The sequence below is a fragment of the Piliocolobus tephrosceles genome, chromosome 8 (assembly GCF_002776525.5).
Source record: "Piliocolobus tephrosceles isolate RC106 chromosome 8, ASM277652v3, whole genome shotgun sequence".
Taxonomy (NCBI): Eukaryota; Metazoa; Chordata; class Mammalia; order Primates; family Cercopithecidae; genus Piliocolobus; species Piliocolobus tephrosceles.
The window spans coordinates 79351088-79374856 of NC_045441.1; the positions used below are offsets into that span (position 1 = coordinate 79351088).

Sequence of the window (23769 nt, forward strand, 5' to 3'; positions counted from 1 at the left end):
AAAACAGATAATTTCACAATCATATGTATATGTAGAAATATCCTATCCAGACAATAAAAGAAAAAAATCACTTATGTTGGTAAATACATGCACTTATATGAGAAAAGATCAAGAGAGATATACATCGATTCTCAACAGAGGTTGCACTTATTAATGTCAAGAAATGGGTAAAGTGATACATTCACTTATTACCTTGTACTCCTAGAGAAAACCAACATTAATATGGCTCTACTCTTCCCAACCTTTTCTAAGTATATATTACTCAAATACCACCAAGCTTCACAGTGCTATGGCTTTAATTAGTGAAAAAATGTGAGAAAATGTAAGAACATGGAAACAAGTTACCCTTGTGCTACCCTTTGCCACTTGCACTGCTAGAGTCACTCATCTTTGCAAAGTTCTGCTCAAATCTCAGCAGCCCATAACACAATCATGGCCTCAAGTTTGAGCCACAGCCCAGTGTTTCGATTAGACCACTATCTCCACCCCAATTTCATCTCTTTGGCTACATTTAGGACCACTACTCATCCTTTCTGCAAAAGCAGACAAAAACATGGCTCTTCTTCCTGGGTTGGACTATCTTAAGGAGTCCCTGTAACAGACTGGCTTCAACCCTAACATGTGATAGCTTTTTAGCTTTATAGAAACACATCCTTTCTTCCACCAGGGTACATCCCCGCAGAAAGGATAATCAGAAAGGTGAGTTCTTTCAAAAAACAAAAGCCACTAAAGACTCAGAATTACTTATAGAAAAATGTATTGTGCAGGTATTCATGCACAGGTGAGAAATGACTTTTGTGCAAAGTTATTTATTGTAGCATTGTTTGTAAGAGCCAAAGATTGGAAACAACTAAATGTCTATCAATAGGATCTAGTTTAATAAATGATGATGTATCTATACACAGGACATTGCAAAGCTGTAAAAAATGAGGAATCTTTCTTTATGCTGATAGGAAAAGAAGATATATATATATATTTAGATATACAATAAATCTATAATAATATATCTACATAGATATAGATATATAAACATATATTTAAAGTAAGGTGCAGCACAGTATGTGCAATATACTACCTTTGTAAACAAATGAAAAACAAGAATCAGTACTTGTTTTTGCTTGTATATGTTTGAAGAAACTATGAACATTTGCATAAGATATTAAGTACAGTATTTACCAATGGAAGAAGCTGCATCAGAACTGATCAGAGGAGGACAAGGATGGCAGGGAGACTTTTATTGTATATCTTTCTGTTTTTTAAACCATATTTATGTTTTATTTATTCAACCCCTCAGATCTTCAGATTTTCTTCTTTCAAATCAAGTCCTTTTAGTGGGTCCATGCAAGTGAAATCCTTGCAAGTTAGCCTCCTGACTCAAATACTTGGTATGGTATTTTTTTCCCCTAGAAGGTTCCCCTGAGCCTTTATATATTCAGTCAAATGAGTATGAGATGGACAGAGCATTCTTTTATATCTGATCTCTCCTTGTCTGGGATACACTCTATTTTACAAGCCCACACAGACATATGCATACATGATGACATATATCATGTTTATATAAATGAATATTCTTCAGGTTACAATTCAAACTGTTATAATGTTCAGTTATTTCTCATGGACACCAAGGGCAAAAAAACACTTGAACCTCTGGAACAAACCAGAAGCAGAGGTTATTAAGCTATCAGAACTGTCTCTACTATGTAGCTGTTTTATTCTTCTCTCTTTGTATAGATGGCTTCCTGTACTTCTCTAATCCACATTGTGGTTAAAAAAAAAATTTGCCAACAGCTCCTGGTTTGTGTGTGTGTGTTCTTGATACAGCCACACACACAGTGTCTGGTGTTTTTCTCCTTCTTGTACAAAGGATGATTTCTATTCTTGCTCTTGCTATTTTCTTTTTTTCGTTTTTTGGACAGTCTTGCTCTGTCACCAGGCTGGAGTGCAGTGGCACAATCTCAGCTCACTGCAACCTCCACCTCCTGGGTTCAAGCAATTTCCCTGCCTCAGCCTCCCAAGTAGCTGGGACTACAGGTGCGTGCCACCACACCCAGCTAATTTTTTTGTATTTTAGTAGGGACAGGGTTTCACCATATTGACCAGGATGGCCTTGATCTCCTGACCTAGTGATCCGCCCGCCTCAGCCTCCCAAGCTCTTGCTATTTTCTAAATTTCCTGGGCAATGCCATCAATTAGACCAATCAGTTGTACTTTACTAGAAAGTTACATAACAGCCCTAACTCAAACAAGTGGAAAGACGTGGGTGAAGGGGCAATTCTAAGAAAACTTATTTGGCCAATTTGAGGTAGGTAATGTCCATTGTAATACTATACAAGGTATTTAACCTGGGCTTTTCCTAATTGTGTTGCAATAAAAGCCTTTGTAAATACATTCCTGAACATTCAGCAGATGATTTCCTTTGGTCAAACTTGTTTAAGGATTTTGACTCACGAGTAAAAAGTGATTTTCCTGAATGATGGCAAGACACCACCAGCAGCAGGATGTGAGCTTGCCTATATCACTGCTCTTTACCATGTCATTCTTGACATCACAACTTTTCTTTTTTTTTTTTTCTAATTTGATTGCAGATTTAGTTCTAACTTTAGCTATTTTGTAATTTGGGAGCTTCTTCCTTGCTGGCTCCCTGATGTCTTCCAAGTCCAATATAATTATATTATTATTAATAAGATCCCTACATTCTACATCTCTGTAATTTATAAAATGCTTCTCTGATCAAATCACTTTTGGGCTTTATGAAGCATCCTTTATATTCTTCGAAGTACAATATATACTTAGTCCCTACTCTATGACTTTCGGCTCAAGCATATATTTTAATCATCTCTGAATTCTTTGGAACACTTTATTCAAAGATTGGCATGTAATACATGCTCAACAAATATTTGTTGAGTATAATGTGGCTGTGTCTTTGTTTTGTGCTGCTACCACAGAATACCTGAAACTGGGTAATTTATAAAGAGCAGAAATTTATTTCTCACAGTTCTGGAGGCTGGACAGTTCAAGATCAAGGTCCAGCATGTTTGGTATAAGGGCCCAGTCTCTGCTTCCAAGATGGTGCCTTGAACGCAGCATCCTTCAGGGGTGAGGAATGCTGTTCCTCACATGGCATAAGAGTTCAAGAACGAAGAAGTAAAAGGGACTAAACCCTCTCTTTTATAAAGGCATCAATCCCACTGATGAGGGTGGAGCTCTTTTGGCCAAATAACCTCTTAAATTGTCTCATCATTGCCTGTGACAAAATCAGTTAAATTTCAACATGAGTTTTGAAGGAGACAAACATTCAAAGCATAGCAGATTTTAAGGAATAGAAAAATTCTGAAACCTGTTTCTAAGGTTCATTATCCTCCAAGGCCATTTCTGTAATAGCAAAGAAAGGTATGGTGATTTGCCAGAATCTGTCTAGTCTCTCTAACATAAACATTCCCACCAGTGTAGACAGTGCCATGTCTTCACATTATTGCTAAGTTGCAACCACTCTTTCTTTGAAATATCTCTAGTATGTCTTTTTTCTTTTTTTAACACTACTCTTATTGCCATTATCCTGGTCCAGGTTCTCCTGACGACACTTGTCTTCACATAAGAAGGGAGAAAAAATTATATACATATACATGTTACACATAAATTATATATAATATATAAAATCATAAATGTAGTTATTTATATTAATATATGTTGTATGATTATGTATATTTATGTTATATATTTTTATATTTTAATATATGTGGAGGAATTGCATATGGAGATATTACCCAAGCTTTTTGCTGTTGTCTTGGTGATCACTACCTCCAGAGCAAATAGTATTCACAGCCTCTGGGGAACATTTATTTGTCCCAGAGAAAGCAGGGCACAAGTTAACATGGGGAAAAACAAAGAAGGCAATAGGTTTTTAAAAAATTTACAACAGAGGACTTAGTCTTGAAAGCCAATGAGCTTTTGATTTGAGATAGCCCAGTTTTTTGAAAAAGAAGTGTTTTGAGCACTAAAAGTTTGGCACTGAATATAAAAAGCCAAAACCCTGAAGAACTTGGTCCATAAAGTTTATACCATAGAAATAAGAGTAGGTTCTAACAATAAAAGGGTGAGTTTTTCTGCCCCTACAAGGAGAGGTCTTGGTTGCTATACCATGGGCAGATAAGAAGAAAGCTAGGAAGGAGCCTTACTCCACTTCTCCCCAGGGTTCAAACCAGAATGAAGTTCCAGGGGCTAAGTGAGGTGGAGTTTAGCAGTAGCCTCGGGCATCTCCAGTGTGATACCAGAGAACAACTAACAGCCACTGCACCCCAAAGAGAGGTGTATATGTGACTGAAAGGAGGCCATCAGACCCCAGAATCCCGATGGTCGGAAAAGGAGGAGGTAGTTTATAGTATTCATAATCAGGAATTCTGTGAGGTTGAGGTCTCCTAACACAGGCCAAAGGGATAGAGGCAAACAACCAAAAACTATATGGAATTTCTCTCTCAGCAGATGCCAGCAGAAGATCAAGGACAAATGAAGAGCAAATATCCCCTTCCTGGTTATTGCGTAATTTTAGCACAACCCTCCAGAAACTCAAATGTAACTTAAGAAAAAGTGTGCAGAAATAAATCCTGATTGAGGATTTTAAAATAAAATCATAAAAATTGAGCTCCCTTAAAATCAACAAGATTAATTTTTTCACCATTATGTACAATAAAGACTTAAAATAGAGGGTAAAATGAGAGGAAAGGGATATTAATTTCTATATTTATGTATAATATATAATATACTTAAGCATATAATTATATAATATATTATTACATAGTATAATTATTATATAATTACATATTACATGACATACATAATGCATATTATGTATATAATATAGTAAGTATATACTTAATTTTTTATATTTAAATATTTGAAAATTTCCATATGTATGAAAAAATTAAGACACACATGTTCTCAATATCAAAAATTATAACTTGAGACCAAGAGACTAAATATAGTGTGATATATCTATAACACACACACACATACTGTTGGTAGTAATTCCCTTTATCCTGGAAAGATAATATTAAATAGATGGTGCAGCTTACACTTGATCATATTTTAGAATCAAGAAGCCATGGCAGTATTTGTTTTATCAAACTCACTGACAGGTAGACATCCTTGGAGAGGCAGAATGGCATATGATGCAGGGGTGAGACTTGAGAATCCCAACTTCACCAGTTTTGAGCTGTCGAGGGCAAGTTTTGTAACTTTTCTGGAACTAATAATAAAATTCCAAACCTCTAGGGCTGATGAAAAGATTGAATAAATTAATGCCCATAAAGAACTTAGTTATGCGTCTACCTCATAGTTAGCAGAAAATAAACATTAGTTATTATTATCATTTGTGAACATTTCAAAGCATAATGTTTGCTTTTCTGTGTCACGCTTCTGAATGTTATTTATGAATGTGCATGATCTAACTATTATACAACAAAGAAACTCTTGAATTTTGAAGTTAGTCTTTAATTTACCCACAATCATCTCTATGGGGTAAAAAAAAAAATTTAAAACAAATTCTAAACTCATTCTTAATTTTAAAATGGTTAAATAAACTTAATTCAAACTGCCATGTGTAATTGAGAACAAGAGTCTGTGAAAAAGCCAAGCCAGAGAAAATAGGAGATTCCAAATGGTGCTTGATAAACATTCATTCAGTACCACAAATACTTATACAGGGGAAAAGATGAATTATTTAATTGGGCAGCAGTTATTGTTAAAGGAAAATAAAGTGGAAAAAACTGAAATATTTAGGTACCTATCAAGAAGTGATGAAAGCCAGCTGTGGAAAAATATTCTGTAAGAGAGAGTTTCTGTATTACAAAGGAAATAGCTGTACAATGTCAAGGAGGGAATTGGCAAGATGGAAAGCAAGGAAACCCACAACAATAGTCACAGTCACAAAAGCAGTGTCCACATATAAACTCAGCATCTTCTTACTGTGCTGTGGTTTGAAGATTTTGTTTCATCATTGTTATCACCTCTGCCAGATCAGGAGGTGGAAGCAGAAACCAGCCAGGGGTAGACTGCAAAGAGAATAGAGCTAATGATTAGAATTAAGTCATGTAAATGTCTTTCTTAAGAATTTGATGATGGAGAAATGTAAGGCATTAACCTAGTAAGAAACGAAGCTGAGCTAAATAAAGAATGGTTTTTTGGATCACTTGTTTTAACTTCTGTAATGTCTTGAGCCAGAAGAAAAAGGATGGGTCAAAACCACGAGAGCAGGGAATAGCGGAGGAAACCAGAACATATGGGCACAGATTGAAGGCTGAGACTTGGAAAGGGGTAGAAATGTTGCCTCTGGGATAATAGAAAGTAGATTAAAAATAGGTTTAAGCCTAGAAGTCTGATGATGGCAAGGGAGCTAAACTTAGGGAGTTTGTGCCTAACAATCTTTTCTTAGAGAAGCAACTGGCTAGAAAATCTCTGAAAGTGAAGTGAGAGGAAATATGCTGAAAGAAAATGTTGTTAATAAATACCAGTGTTTTGTTTGCTCCTTTGAAAACACTGCTTCACTTTCTGTAATGAGATAATTATAGTCTTTTCTCAAAAAATGTGGTTAAATATGACCGCGGACATCTCAGGCTATTAAAAACTCAGGTTTCTAGATAGAGTCTACCTATAGCAGGACTGATACCCCGCTTGCATAGCTTTGTCTGGGGCTCAACAATTGCTTTTGATAACATTTTCTTTAAGAAACTTGGGGGTTAATACTGGGTATTGAATGTATCATTTATTTGGAATAAAATATTCTGGTACTTCATGAATGTCCTTAAAAAAATTCTAAGAAACAAGAAAATATTAGAGCCTTTCCCTAGTATGAAAAAAAAAAAATGTTAAGCCTAGGAAAGATTGATGTTTCCCTCCAGCTTTATTAGAAACCCAAACTACTGATTATCAGGTTTGGTGTGTGCTGCTTGGTTGCCCTGAACAAATGAGCCACGGACACAATTATAAAAGAAAGACATCAGACTAGCCAAACTATCATTTTGAAAGAACTAAGACAGCCATATTGTATGTTAACTATCAGCTCATCTACCTCCTCCCTGGTGTCACTTCTCTTCAGAGGCTACTTAATCTCATTGAGACAAGACAGCCTGCCTAATTGATACAGAAAATGAACGCCTTTTGATCTTATATCAAACAAGAGTTAGACTAAGAGAAGGATACAGCAGGCAAGATGACTATCTTCCAAAGGAGAATTAACACTGCAGGAAGGAAAGTAGGAAAGCAGTAATATCTTACTTTGGAATTCCATAAACTAGGTTTACTTAAATAAGGATTAAAAAGTAATAAGTTCATCCCACTGAATGAACAGGGTTTGTTTGCTCTTAGTGATAAAGCACAAAGAGTACTGCAGCTATGAAATCTTTCAAAATTATCGATTTTCAGATAAGTGTTACATTAGTGATGGAAAGCACAATAGAAGTATAATAAATGTGAGAACACCTGCCTTTTAGCACTTAACTGTAAAGGACAGGTGTTTGTCAAAAACAGCCTTTACTGCTGCCATATACTGCCCCTACTAAATAATTTTCTAGGAAGAGAAGAAATTTCTTGGAAGAGACTTATGATTTAAATAGCATTCAGTATGCTTTGTATAGAAATTATTTAGCTACAAGGGTGAGGAACTGACTTTGTAATGACCAGAGTATCTGTGAATATACCAGTGTGTCTGTAAAGTTATCAGGCCATTATTTATACATCAAGAAAATCATAAAAATGTATGTTCTCTATTCTAATGCAAAAGGTAATTTAATAATTACATCTGTTACAGTTTACATACTTAATATAATAGTAGTTTGGAAAACTAGTCCAAGAGTATGATTATATGAGTGAGATTAAATAAATGTTGGTATTCAGGGAGAAAATGTTAGGAAGAATACGGTGTTTTCTTTTTAGATACAGATGATTTGAAAAATAACATGCTCTCTAGTGTAGTGGTTCTACCAATTGGATCACAGTCTTGATATATATGAAAAACTTAAGATATCTGATATTTGGAAAAGCATATCCTCCCACTAATTGACATTTTTTAAGACTGCGAACTATGAAGAAATACTACAAAACAGTGCCAGAAAGGAATGAAGGCAGAATAAAACATCATTTTCTTACCAGAGACAATATCTATAATGATGAATAACAAAATCAACAACAACTAATATTGATTTAAATGAGTCTGGTAAACAAAATATGGTTGTCTGATTAGAATAGAGTATATGGCTGCCTTCGAAATAAATTCTGGCCCTCTTGGGATTTTTCTTCCAGTAATTCACAAGTCCACACTTTAAACCTTTCAACTACTCACTACTCAATTGTCCATTTATTTCTTCTCATTTAAAATTTATACTGGTTCTTTGTTCTACCATCTTAAAGGCACCACAGCTGTTATTTACTGAACTCCAATGAGACCCACTTCCACCTTTCTAAATGAATACAGCACCTGGCTTTTGATTTTCCTCCACATCTTCATTCTTCATCGTCACCTCTGACAACTTCAAATTTCATGCTAGGGACCCATGAGATACCTCAACTATATAATCCCATAACCTTGCTACCTGTAATCCTCCAAACCCAGCCTACCTGAGTCATGCACCAGCAAGATCATTCACTGAATTTAATTATTACCAGTGCTAAGAATATTCATTCTCCACACATAACCACGGTTCTACCACTGCACCTCTCCACCTTCCCACCTCCCTCCTTGTTTTCTGCTCCCCAAGTTCAATAAACACTAAAACTCTCACAATTTAATGTATTCATTAATTTTCTATAAAATGGAAGGTTCTTCTAGTTTCTTCTTTTCAATCCCTTTTATCATCCTTTCTAACACCAAGTCTCCAGTTCTCATTATCCATCACATCAGTGGGCAAACTTACATCATATGCACTCTCTAATTTTCCTGCCTTTGCTGATGAGCATTGCTGGAGAAAACCTGGGACTGCCCTGGCTCACTATAACATACTCATGCCAGCTTCCACTGTGCTGGAAATGCCAACAACAATCCTCTGATTCATTGCTGGGAACATTCTCCCCAATGGCTCTACAAACATCACTCTTGCTCACTTACCCAAAGCCTTTTGTATCTTCCCTGTACCATTCATGCAATGACTCTGTGAAGCAATCACCTACAAACTGGTCTCATCTACCCTCACCTCCTCTTCACCTCAATATACAGATATCTCTTCACTTAACTCTCTCCATTTCCATCTGCCTTAAAGGCACTATTACCACCATTTACCTAACCCCCAATCCTGTATTTTTAACCTTGAGATCTCTCCTGAAGTCCAATGCCACACTAAAAGTTTCTTATAACACGTCCCAGTGCTTAGTCTAGAGCTGGTACAGGGTTGATACCCAGTAGATATTTATCGAATGAATGAATAAATGAATCTATACCTGAATGTGCTACTTTGAATACAATTTGAAAAAAGTAGAGTTACTGGAAAAGAAAGAAAAAGAATCATCAAAGAGAAAGAATGTTTTATTTTGGGGTGGAAAGCAGCTTTCTGCTCCTTCTACTCCAGCTGCTACTATTATCTTCAAATCTAGTATTGAAGCGTTCCAGTGATTTTTTTTAACTGAGGATTTTTAGGGTTGTTTGGAATATGGAATTGGGCACACATAAGATTAATCTAGCTGAAATAAAAACAACCTGATTGCATATGCAATGTTTTAAAGGGCAATAGTTAAATATATATTACTTAAATACACAGTATATCTAAAATTATATCTTTATAAAAGCAGAAGGTGTATAAAATCACCCCCGAACCATTCTGATCATGAGCATTCTTTTTGCTACCTTCGGATTCTTATAGTCTGGTGACTACTGTGCTTTCTGCGTTCTTCAAATGTATAGGATGTTTATGATAATGTGAAAAATGGTCACTTACCACATTGTTCTATATGCTTCCCCACATGCTGTTTCTATTATGTATACTATTTTAAATTTTTTATGATCTTGTTTAAAATATGTGTTTATAAATTTTAAATTCTGTTTTTCTGATTTCTTCATCTATGATTTTTTTGCCCCTCAAATGTGGATGAATTCCAGGAAGCCAAGATCTGGGCAGGGGCAAATAAACATCTTCCAATGTCGGGTTAGGAAAATATTCGATCTTTCAATGTGTTCAACAAATGGGTTTAATAATGCACATTTCGGTATAAAACAGTTCACAACAGAAATATTTGCTACTCAGCCCATTTATCCTGGGAATTACACAACATGGACCATTTTCAATAATTCTTTCCATTGTAATGATTTCCTCCTGCTCAAGCAAGAGAGATGTACAAACCAGTTTTGTCTAGAAATGTAATATGTTGAGATACAAATGGATGGAAGAAAAATTAAAGCACAAACATTTTCATCACTTTGGTTTGGTGTTACAGCCTTTTTCAAAGTAATTTAACCATCTTAAAACTTTCCAAGATAATATAAAGTTGCTTTTTATTCAGAATCTATGCAACTAGCAAAGCAGATTTATTTTAAAGGCATAGTAAAGTACTGGTAGACCAAAACAAAAGATGAAGATATATTTTTAGGAGACCTGTTGGTTTCTTTTAATTTCATAGCTTAAAGATCTTGAAGTGCCTTTTGAACAACAAAAAATAACACTATGTTTAATATAATTTTATATTCACTTAATTTTATAGCCTAATGTAATAACCAATGTAAATTCTATAGATGCTAACTTTTACTTATTAAAACCATTCAATTATGTAAACCTCTCCAAACATTCTGAGTGAATATAAGTATAACATCATTCACTTAATCATTCATTCATTTATTCAGCAAATAGGTATAGAATGTGTGGGGTAAATTATGAGTTAATTCTCCAAGGAGTTTTTCAAGCAATAGAAATAATTAATATATATTTACATTTCACAACAACTTATAATAATTGTCACAAAATAGATGTTATAAAAATGCATAGGATTACAAAGATCCATGATAATTACTTCATTAGTGTGACAATTCAGTGCATAGAATTGTGTGTTTTACAAGGCTGTCCAAATGAAAATCACATAAAGCACTGCCTTTATTCATGGTTTTAGGCTTTGAGTTCTCAGAATGTTTTACCATGTTTGCCTAAGCAAAAAATCAAGGCACATTTACTTACTGAGCATGTATTATAAGGCACTAAGCTGGGCACTAGTCATATATATTTAAAATAAATAGAGCATGCATGGTCTCTTCACTTGAGGAATTCCTAATCTAATAGAAGAAAGAAGAAAAAAAAAACTGTATTTCCATTGAACATGTCTTTCATTCCTTCCTACATTCTCACCATCATTGGAGTTGAACTTTATTAGTCACCAAAGCAACCGCATTATTTTATCAATGCCCCTTAGGAGCAGCAAGCAAGACAATTGGTTATGGTTGATTTTACAGTTAGCCCGCAATTGTTGATAAGACGAGTCAGTGTTTTCTAAAGAAATAGACATTGCTGGTACAACCCACACATGGGTTGAAAGTGCTGAGATGGCATTTCTGATCAACTTGAACAATGAGGAGTCTTTGATAAAGAGTCTCCGATCTCTAAAAGTAGGGTCTGCTTGAAAGAGCAAAATTCTATCTAGGAAGTGAGAACTGTGAAAGATTTGCTTGTGAGGATTCTTCCTGGTGACATGACAGGTCTTTCCCCTCGAGAATTCTAACTCTGTGAATGACAGCAGAAACAGCAGAAGGAAGAGAGAAGAGAGAGAGCTAATGCAAAACAGAGTGTAGTGTATGAGAGAGGATGTATAGAAAAAAGTAAGGCAAGGCAGAACTTCTGGGCGAGAGGGAAGGAGAGAAGGAAGAGAAGAAAAGGGAAAAAAGGGTGAAAGGAAGGAAGGAAAAGACTGAATATATAACACTAGCAGCAAGGGCTCAAAGGGTGTGGTGACTGTAAGCCATTGGACTCAGTGCAATGCAGTAAATCCTGTGCTGGGTACACAGGAACAAGGACGATAAAACTCTAAGGAGTAACAGCTGTTTTTTTCAGGAGGAATATTAGTAATAATCATAGCTAGCACATACTTACTATGCACCAATCGTATAAATGCTTACATGAATTAACTCAATAAATCCTCAGTACATAGCTACTCCAAAGACTGAGGAAGGTAGGATTGCTTGAGCCCAGAAGTTTGAGGCTGCAGTGAACTAGGATCGCACCACTGCACTACAGCCTAGGTGACAGAACAAGACCGTGTCAAAAACAACAACAACAACAACAAAAAACCACTAGAGTCTTATCAATTATCAACTATCTTATCAGCCCAGATAAAGAAACTGAGACTTAGGGAAGTTAAGCAACTTACCCAAGGTCACAAAGCTAACAAGTGACAGAGCCTGGATTTCAACCAACATAGTCTGGCCCCAGTATCCCCATTCTTATGCACTATGCTACGCCTCTCATCAAGCATGCAAGAATCTGAAGCAATAAGCTGACGGACTGAGACTTGAATCTGGCCACCTCTGGCTTTCAAACTATTTCTCACTCTCTATGAGGAAAGACATATGTTTTAAACAAAACTCACATTTGTTACACACACATTCCAGTGTAGGAAATTATTCCATTAATTTCAATTAATGGAATATACTTACTCTATAGTCTTAGTAATTTTAGATTTAATTTTATCTTCGGTGTGTGAGACAAATTATCCTTAAGTAATACCTTTAACAATCCCAGCTGAAGGCTGCTAGTAGGAAATTGGTTGAATACAAAATACATAAATTTAAGAAGATTATACTAAGGTATATATTATAGACAGTTATTCTTAACTAGTAAACTGTAACCCAGCCAAGGATAGGCCAGTTGCAAGCCCAAGTACAAAAGGGGAGTTTATTTATTCATTCAAATATTTATTTAGTGCCCACTATATGACAAATGCTTGTTTTAGTGATACAAGAGCATATATAGCAAAGTTCTTGCTCTCCTGTAGAAAACATTCTGGTGGGTATGGTGGAGACTGACACAAAACAAATAAATGAATAACTCTATAATGTGTCAGATGGTGACAACTGCTGAGAACAAAAAATAATGAAGTAAGATGGAGAAAGGGAAAGACTGCGGTGAACACAATTTATGTAGGGTGGTCAGAGAATGCCCCTCTGGTGACTTTTGAAGGAAGTGATGAAGACAGACCTGTGGGTGAAGAGTTTTTCAGCCATAGGGAACAAAGTACAAAGGCTCAGAGGTGTGATGTGCTTGGTGAGTTCAGGAACGGCAAGGGAGCCAGTCTGGATGCCATAGAGAAAGCGAGAGAGAGAGAGAGAGAGTGATGAGAAGAATCAGAGTACTGGTGGAGTAGGGTCAGATTGTGTAAGGACTTACAAACCATGGAAGAGACTCAGATTTTACTCTGAGAGAAATGATATGTCACTGAAGGGTCTGAATACTGAAGAGGACTGATATGATCTGGCTTTGGTTTTAAAAGGATTACTTTGACTGTTGTGTGCGGAAGGCAGAGGGCCAAGAACAGAAACAGGGTGATCAGTTGGGAGCCTATTGCAACATATCAACAGACCAGGTGAAAGATGAAGGTGGCTCCACCAGTAGTCGAGCTGTGACTATAAGGCTAGCAGGATTTGCTGATGGATTGCCTATAGCGTATGCAAAAAAGAAGTCAAACTTGGTTGGTAAATTTTTGACTCCGTGACCAAAGAATGCATTCCTTAATTTACTATGATGGAAAAAAATATGGGTGAAGGAATTTGGGGAGATCAGTTTTGGATGTGTAAGTTTGAGATGTCTGTTAGACATTTATGCAGAAACATCCAGTAGGCAGACAGATATTCATGCCTGGAATTCAGAGAGGACATCCAAATGGAGATATAAATTTTGGAATGTCAGTATGCAAATAATCCATAAAGTCTTGGAACTAGATGAGATCACCCAGAGTGAGAGTGGAGAGGGGAAGATGAGGTCTGAGCACTAAGCCCCAGAATACAGCAATCTAGAGGTTGGGAAGAGGAAGATGTAACCAACAAGGGAGTGAATAGGAGAGGCTGTGAGGGAGGAGAAGCAGCAAGAGAGTGAAGTCCTGGGGACAGTGAAGGCAGTAGTTCAAGAAGGGTGTGCAGGGAAAGTGCATGGGACTTTTCTCTTGATGTCTTCTATTTTCTCAATGAAATAAAAAGCAAAGGTGTCATGATAATGAGACCAGGAAGAAGGTGCTGGAGAGTTGGGAAGATAGGAGAAGAAATGAAATAATCTCTGGAAAACAGGATAGAAAATTGACTAGGGAAATACAGTAGCATTGCCTATAAGTGGTGTGCTATTAAAGAAAGCTGCTCTTTTAGCAAACATAGAAGAGGGTGGGTTGGAGGCCAGGTGCGATAGCTCACTCCTGTAATCCCAGCACTGTGGGAGGCCAAGGTGGGTGGATAGCTTGAGCTCAGGAGTTTCAGACCAGCTTGGGCAACATGGTGAAACCCTGTCTCTACAAAAAATACAAAAAAAAAAAAAAAGCCAAATGTAGTGGTGGCATGCCTGTGTTCCCAGCTACTTGGGGGACTGAGGTGAGAAGATCACTTGAGCCCAGGAGGCAGAGGTTGCAGTGAGCGGAGATCATCCCACTGCACTTCAGCCTGGGTGACAGAGCAAGACTCTGTCTCAAAAAAAAAAAAAAAAAAGAAAGAAAGAAAAGAAAAAGAAAAGAAAAGATGGTGGGTGGGTTGGGGGGCTCTGATTTGCAAAATTCAATGTCAGACTTGCTCAGCTTCAGTGTCAGACAGAAGATTTGAAGAAGTTGTGGGGAGGACCCTAATAGAGTTAAGGCCAACCCCATCGGAGCCTTGGCCTCTAGTGCCTGGTCAGGACAGGACTGCATTAGATAAAGTATTTTCCAAGGTGGCCTAAAACAACTGAATCAGAGAATGCCTGACACTGGCGGTTGAGTAGAAAAGCCAAAGGTGAAGGCTAACGGTGAGAAGAGGCCATAAGTTTGAAAAGTTATTCAGTCAGCAAGTGGGAGCAGTGTAGGCAGGCAGAGAAAAGCAGAGTGAAAGAGGTTGGGTTTGTGGTTAGGGTTGAGGCAATGAATACTGGAAGGCTGACGGAAACCCATTTTTATGTGTACAGCACAGAGGAAGGCTTGATAACTTCAATGGGATTAAATGAGTTTGTAGAGGAACAATTCAACTGCTGATTGTTAAGTCTTAGAAGATACCTCCAGATGTCAGGCAGGACCAGGAGGAAAAGCTGGTAATGCAAGACAAAAGAATATTGAATCAAGAAGTGGCAGAAGTCATGTGCCAGACAGCTAAGACAGAAGAGAATTTTGAGGAAAGATTGAAAACCAGTGTTAGAATTGCAGACCCTAAGAACAAAGAAAACCTGTATCTGAGTGCATCAGTGACAGTGTTGGAAAGAACAATTTCATGAAAGAGTTGGAGGATCAAACATCCTTTGAAGGTGAAGGAGGCTGGAAGTGTAAAACGAATGCCCACATCTGGAATGTCCATCCCAGACCTTCCATCGCGTAGGAAGCACTGGCTACATAATCTGCATGGTCCAGTCCAAAATAAAAATGTGGGACATCTAATTCAAAAATTATTAAGATGGCAAAGCAGAAATTATACCAAGTCTAGGACCTGCACTACACTGAAGGATGCATGAAACTGGCCCCACAGATAGGAAAGAAGAAAAGCAGAATGTCATCTGGAAACAGCAGTGGGTTTCTCGAGGATGCTAGGTCTAGGTGTTATTTTAAGGCAGAGCTAGGCAAAGGTGATAAGCTCTCTACTCCCTGTGCCACTAGATATTTTTATTTGTCATTTCAAATTTAAAACCGTCATCAAGTCATCTACTTTTGCCGTCTTTTATCTCTTGTGAGCTGCACCATTTTTTTTTTTACCTCAAACCCAAAACCTAATAAGGAGTTTGGTCCTATGCTTCAGTTTCATTGTCTGCAAAATGGAGATAATTGGGTTTAAATGGGCAAATTACACAAAGTGCTTAGAGCTATCCTGGCAGGACTCTTCTCATTATTCTGTTTGTCTTATTAACCAAATCCTGTCAAATGTTTACTTTGAATTCTCTCTGGTAGACATTCTCTTTTTCCCCTCTTTCCTAAACTATCACCTGGGGTCTTTTCACCACTTGTAGGATCCTGAAGATTGGCTTCTCTGACTGCCACGTCCTGCGCCTGTGACTGCCAAGTCATCTTTCTTGTGTGGCTTTTGTCCTATCACTGCTCCAAGAACTACCTTTTCTGCTGGCAGATCTTAAATCAATTGTGTTTTCTGCCTAATAATCAGGTTTAAGCTTCCCCACCTGGATTTCACGGCTCTTTTTGACGTAGCGTGGACCTGGGTGGGTCAGATTAATTTAGCTTCCTGAGCTTCCCATCCACCACTCTATATGCTCCTGTTGAGGGAAGCCATGGTACTGCAACCCAAAGATGGAGACTGAGGGTGTTGTAACAATAAAAATGAAAACCTTTACCAGCCCTGCCTAAGAGTTCATCCTCAAAGGAGATAACATGGAATCCATTATAAGAAAACAGGTAAGTAAGATGTGGCCTAGAAGTGTGTACCAGGTGACTTCTGAGGTGGAAAATTATCTGGCGACACCTGTGTTTCCTGTGATATATCTTTCATTCAACCTGTACTTACTGTCTAATAATGCTGGACTAGGACTCAGATATAAAGAAAGTCCTCAGCCCCTCCCACCTTTGAGTCCATCATCCTTTATAAGCCTGTGCATATAGTCCTATATACATTTTTATAGCCTCTCTTAGTAGGAGTCAGTCGAGAAGAAAAGTACAGGAACTAAGTGGTCAAGGTACCAGATGGCCTATGGAGAGGGAAAAGAAAACTGAGAAAAATGGCTGACAAGGTAACATTTGCATATCAAAGGCCAAGAAGACAAGGAACTGTAGAAATATGCACGGGAGGTTAAAAAAAAAGGCAAGGAGCAAGTGTGGTAGCTGCCCTTGAGTGTTTTTAGGGAGACAGTGTGGGGTAGGAAATGCAATGTCATGCTAAACCAAGAAGATAAGGCAAGTAGTAGGGAAGAGATTGACATGGTGACTATATTACTCCATTTTCACATTACTACAAAGATACTACCCAAGACTGGATAATTTATAAACAAAGGAATTTAATTGACTCACAGATCTGCATGGCTGGGGAGGCCTCAGGAAACTTACAATCATGGCAGAAAAGGAAACAGGCACCTTCTTCACAAGGCAGCAGGAGAGAGAGCAAGCAAGAGCAGGGAAAATTGCCTTATAAAACCATCAAATCTCATGAGAACTCACTGTCACAAGAACAGCATGGGGGAAACCACCCCCAAGACCCAATCACCTCCCTCCCTTGACACATGGGGATTACAATTTAAGATGAGATTTGGGTGAGGACACAGAGCCAAACCATATCAGTGACAAACAGGGGGACACTCAGCACTTCAACAGAAATGGGAGGGGACATAGTGACTATGGAAGAGTAACCAATGAGGGACCTTTTGCAGTTAGGCAGCAAATTACGGGTTTTAAAGATAAATGGTAGCAAATACATACAGTATAGATTTAAGGGACATAATGGGGTGGCCCTTGGGCCACACCAAAGCATTAAGAAAAGGAAGAACAGAACTACATGGAATGAAAAGGGTAAGAAAAACAGCAAGGAACAGACTAAGGAGATTCAGCAGCACTGGGATAAGATCTGAACAAGACGAGAGGTCTCTGATGAGAAAATCCACCCTCTCCTCCATTCCTCACATACCTAGAGTCAGCTGTGGTTTTTGTCAAGGCCCAAGATAATCTTGGGTATGCTGTTTCTTGGGTTGATTTTCCTGCAATGAATGAATGTTTCATTCCAGTTAAAAAGAAAGACATCTCCATTAAAGGATTAGTTATCCCCCGAAAGAGAAAAATAAATGGAAAATATGATTTTGTGAAAGGGATATTGACTGTACACAAATATTTATTAAAAGTCTATTAATTCCAAAATGCATATAGCAAGCACTTATTTAATTCTCACACCAGCCTAATGTGGTAGATTATAGTATTCCTACTTTATTGATAAGGGAAATTGGTGATCTAAAAGCTTAAGAACCTAGCCCAAGGTTACACAATAAAGCCAGACTTTCAATCCATGACTATCTGGTCCTAACTACGTATATTTCCCTTCCCTGAACATCTAGAAGGACCTTCAAACAATGCACATGGTCTGATGTGGTGGAAAATAAGAACACAGAGAGAACAACTCTTCCTCCACTCATGTTTTAATAATGGCTTTTAATCAATAGCTCCAGAAATATACTGGAACCTCTCAAATTCACAGTATATTGCCTTTGACCCTCCCACCCCCACCTTCCCACTTTCTCACTGGAGTCCAACTGGCACTGACGTTTTTAATAGTTTAAAGATAAGTTTCATGACACCTTTGAAGAGTTTCTGTGATAACCCAAGATTTCTAATCTTGGATATCCTGGTTCTATGTAAACTACTGTAACTTATTTATCACATTTTTGTTAATGAGGGTTGATTAATTTATCACTTTTAATTTTGGCTGAGTAATTAAAGCCTAGCTCCTCCTTCCCCATCTCTAATGAAAACACTAGTGAATTTCCCTAATGTTTTTCTAAAAGTCTTCATTTCTACTCAGTCTTAAAAACCCACAGGGTTAAATTAGAGAGAACTCAATATAATTCACATTTGAAATCCAGAAACCTCTCCAGTTTGCAGACATCAGAGTCTATCCTCTGATGTTACTCTTGTTTAGGGGGTTTATAAAAACAGATCTATAATGATGGCACCTGGCATACAACGCTGCTCAGAACTACAGCATTTTCAAGCTGCAGCAGCTGTAGAAATCATCCAGTCCAATCATCTCATTTATTGATGAGGACCTTAAAGCCCAGGGGTTTAGTGTGTTGCCCAAGGATATACAGGTAGTTTGTGGCCAACTCCAGTTTAAATTTCAGGTCTGTCAATACCCAGAAGAGCAACCTCCATATGTCCATATCTTCTCTTGTGAAGATAAAATTATTTGTTGTCTCTCTCCAGACTGTTTTATAATATCTTTCTGAATCATTAGAAAACCCATTTAATAGGCGTGGACACTGAAGGTCAGAAGAATTAAATGACTGGTCACCGAGGACGCAATGAATAATAAGTACTGAGAGAGGAAGAACTGGGAATGAAAACACAAGTCTTCTGACTTAGAAATCAAGGATTCTATCTTTTAGGACATAGTCACATAGATATTAAGGATATTGGCAAATAAAATTAGCAATCTTTCTAAACTCTGGGCTATATAGTATCTAGTTTACCTCAAAGTCTAGTATTTGCTCTTTTAAAATAAAATTTATTTAACTGGAATTTTGAGGAAACAGAGACATTTATCTAAACACATTTTCTTTCAGCCAATATTTTAGGAATTTGTCTTTCAAACAAATCTAGAAATGTACCTAAACACATTTTCTTTCAGACAAAAATGTTTTAAATGACTAATATCAGCAACACAAGAAAAAACATACCAAATTTACCCCAAGTAGCAGGATGACCTGGCTCTTTCCTGTTTAAGCAACATGGAACACTGGTCCTCAACTTTCAAATGTTATTCTAGTTATGTCACGGTGTACCAGTCTGTTCTGTGCCCGCCTGACTCAGTAACACTCCTAGAAGGGGACAAGAATGATTACTGAATTCACTGACCACTTACCAGGACCAGAGGGCACAACTAGGAGTTGGAGGATTATTAAAGGGAACTAAGCATGCTGGATGCTCTGGAGAGGACTCAGGGTAGCTTAGTACCGTAGAAAGCGAATTGCCTCAGGAGTTAGAGCAAATGGGGATGTCTTCCAGCTGAAGGAATTTCAAAGGTTTTATGGAAGAGCTGAGCGTGCAAGGATGACATGACTTAGAGAAGAGGGCTAAAAAGGAAAAGAACTGTAGGTAGAGAAAACACATTTCTGAGGTCCTGAAATCAGCACATAGGTCCTTAAATTTTATTAAGCCGTTCCAAAGAAGATGGTCTAAAGGATGCAAAGTCAACTTTTCTGTTGGCAAACATTTATTGGACATAAAATGCTTGCCAGTTACTGCGCTAGGTACTGGGGATGCAAAGATGTGAGTAATTTTGAACAAACTTATAACAAGGTTTAGAAATCAAACTCTCGCTTCAATTTATGGTAAAATGTTTGATCCACAGAACTATGCTATGATACATTTTCTTCTAGGCATTCAAAGAATTCTGCAAAGAATTCCATTCTATGTTATTTTTGGGAAAAATCTAGAATAAGACAACATAAAATAGATTTACATGTGAATATGGTGTCATACAGTATATGACCTCATTTAATAAGACAGATTTAATTGCATAATAGGATAGACACAGAAGGCCATTCATCCTGAAAGAATCGGGTTGCCTGGCTACGCCATACCTATAAGCACTGAGGCTGCATCTCTCAGCCCCATGACCTCAGCATGTGCTTCCTTCACTTGTCCCTGATGCCAGGCCATTCACAGAAGTTTCTCCCTGGGTGCCTTCTTTGTCCCTCCTCCTACCTCTGAGATTCCACTTTATCATCGTTCACTCCCACTGTGTTATACCTTCACTGCTCCAACTGAATGGTCTATCTAAAGCATGTAAACACCTTTTAGCTCAACCAAAAGCAGCTATGGCAACACAATTTTTAGGCCATGTGTGCAGCTGAGATGCAAGTATTATCTCAGAAAAGAAATGTTAGAAACAAGTGAAAATTACAGGTCACTGTAAATAGAAAGAAAATATAGATTTTTTATGTGATTATCGCCATCTTTTGTAAGTATATTTCCATAGTTATTTTTCTGATTACTCAGAATTCTAATATAGATGATGAAAGGATCTTAAGAACATGTTTCAAACATGTCATAACAATATGCCAAGAACATACAGGTATTCACACACACACACACACAAAGGAAGAAAACGATATGGGTATCTATCAAAATGGAAAAATTAAAAAAGATGATGGCAATTATACAAATATGAACATAGTACTGACATGTTGCACAAAGAAAATTATAGAGTAGTAGAACCAAGGGAAGAAGAATGTTCCAAAAGATAGTAATGTTTGTTTTTTCCTCCTTAAATGTTATAAGCTACTACCTTATTTCTATTTTTTCCCTCATGGCAGATATCAAAATCATTTCAAGTTTCACTGCTCAAATGCAATGCAATAGATCACATGCAACAGTAAAAACAGAAAAACCCAGGTCATTTCCAAATTTACCGAAATAATTTATTTAGAAGACTGAACTTTAAAAATCATTTAAAGCTCAGAATTTTACAATGCAAAAAGTTGATAATACAATTGACTTTTCCTAAGATATTTAGCAAACTTTCAACAATATAGTTCAGGGGAAAACCCAAGAAAACATCTTGGAAATGTCTGAGAAGGGAAACAAGAATGCATTAAAATGCACTGCATTTATATTATGCTATTTCTGTTAAAATTATAGTTTCTCATGATTATTACTCAATAAAGATAACATGTACACAAACACATAAATCAGGTTAAAAAGTAGAGTAACTTGTTTCAAAGTTAAACTAGAAGTGTATTTGAAAATAATTGTGTAGTAAATTACAGCAAAATCTCATTTCTGAGTTTCTGGAAAATATATTTTATAAACTCAAACAGCTAATATAAATCAGAAATGAATTCGATTTAGGTGTACATTATGTAATTATTATTTGTAACTAAATTACTCATTTCCTTAACAAGGTTAAAAATTATAGACCAGAATTTAAAATTTTATGTTTATTTCAGTGAAAACAAAATTGTACAGGTATTTGATATATAAATGTTCACTCATGAAATACATTCCTTATGTGACACTAAGAAGTCTTTCAGTGTAAGTACACCACCATATTTGGAAATAAGTTCATGAATTGTAATTTTTAAATACCTGTAAGATGATTTGCAACTTCAGAATATCTGATATGTGGTGTGAAAATACTGGTTGGAGTCATTATTCTTGAGTTCTATATATTAATTCTCAGAAGACTCCTAAACAAAGAAGTTGGAATTTGGTTCACAGTTTAAAACCTTTGAACAAATTTTCTTATGATAACATGTTACCCACAGCAGAAGTTATCCATAAACAAAAATAATCTGGTATTTACTAATTTCATACAATCAGTTGTAAAAACTTCCTTGGGTCTGAAGCTTTCACCAACTGGGATTTAATGTGAACCATAACCAGGGAGGGTGAACAACAATAAATTAACATAAAAGATAGCAATATCAGGAAAAGAAGAGGACAGAGAGTTAACACTCAGTATTAACATATATAATTAAATAAAGTTTCATTGTTTTTTACACTGTCCAAATGATCTAGTAACCTAAATCATGGAATTTCTGATCTAGCAATGGCTGTTGTCAAATTCAGTAATTAAAAATTCAACCCAGTGTAGAATAGACACTTCTCTGTTAATTTAAAAGATATTTGTAGCTTACTATTTTTTAAATAAATGATTTATTCAAATAAATTCTAGCCATGATGTGCTGGTTCCTATTTACTGGCAATTATTTCTGGATTATATAAACGTGTTAATTACCATCAAGCAAACCTTGTTTTAAAAGGCAAATGGTAAGTGTGAACAATTATCCAAATGGAGGATTCCCATTTGTGTCTCTGGCTTAAAGCCTAGTGATTTGTAGTGATCTAATATTTTATGTAAATATAAAATCTAATGATTTGCCTTATTAAATTTATAAGGTATATGAGATTATAGATAGCTTTATAAATACAAATTTTGTTCAGAAAACTGGATCTTATTTTAGAAGACATGCTCTTAACACAAATGTATTTTATGAATTATCTTAAGCTTAAAGACATACAATTATTCACTTTTATTTTTAAAGAAAAAAGTATTATAATGCATTGCAAAATATGTGCTACTGGAAATGCATCAATTTTTTATTTCCCTAGCCTTACCTTACACTATAATATAGAATCAATTTTATAAAGGCAAAAATTTGATTTACTATGAGATCAGTAACATGGTTTTAAAGTCAAAAGATTTATAGAAGTAGTATGTCCAATTCAAACAGAATTTTGCCGGGTTTTAATTTTTCTACAAAGCACTGAAGTAAACAATTTTGTGAAAAGTTTTTCTTTAATATGTTTTAAAGGGTTTCAAGTATTCTACAGATAGAGATTTTGGGGAGAACACCAAATTCTTTCCAAAAAGACAGCTATTTCAAGTTTTCTTTTACTCCATTGTAGAAGGTTTTAAAGACTTTTTTTCTCCAAAATCTCATTTTCACCTGAAATAATTGTATTCAAGGGTTTCTCAGCAGGTAAAGTATACATTCTTACAAGGTTTCAAATTTCAGATTTCCAATAATGCATTTAAACTGAGCACTCCTCTTTCTGTGTATCTACTATCTGCAGTTCTATTATTTACACTAATTTTTAGTCTTTTTAGCTCCTCTATAATACGTTAGTGAACTCTCAGCAGTTACTAACCACTTAATAATTGTGAACCCGCCAGCCCCTTCAAGTAGATCGTTAACTATAAGAGTGCCTGACAATTTCCAAACCATATCCTCTGTCTAAAAGGAAAAGATAGAGCTTTATGAGGCAGAAAGGAAGCGAAGGAAAACAAAACAAATGTAGCTCGTGCTGAAAGTGAAAAGTGCTTGAACAGATTAGTATTTTCTTTTCTGCAAGGCATCCTGCCAAACTTTTTCTTTATTTTTTTAAGAGAAGAGTTATTTTTTGGTCTGATTTTTCAGTTTCTTGGAAAGTATTGGTATTTAC

At 36.5% G+C, this 23769-nt stretch overlaps 1 long non-coding RNA gene across 1 annotated transcript in view; it reads right to left on the reverse strand.

Annotated features, from left to right (window-relative positions):
* The window catches only part of LOC111552476, a 77821-nt gene that overhangs the window by 53324 nt on the left and 728 nt on the right, over nucleotides 1-23769 (reverse strand). Inside the window, exon 2 of the long non-coding RNA XR_002734640.1 lies at nucleotides 6003-6047. This is a non-coding gene — a long non-coding RNA (uncharacterized LOC111552476). The remainder of the gene's footprint in view (nucleotides 1-6002; nucleotides 6048-23769) is intronic.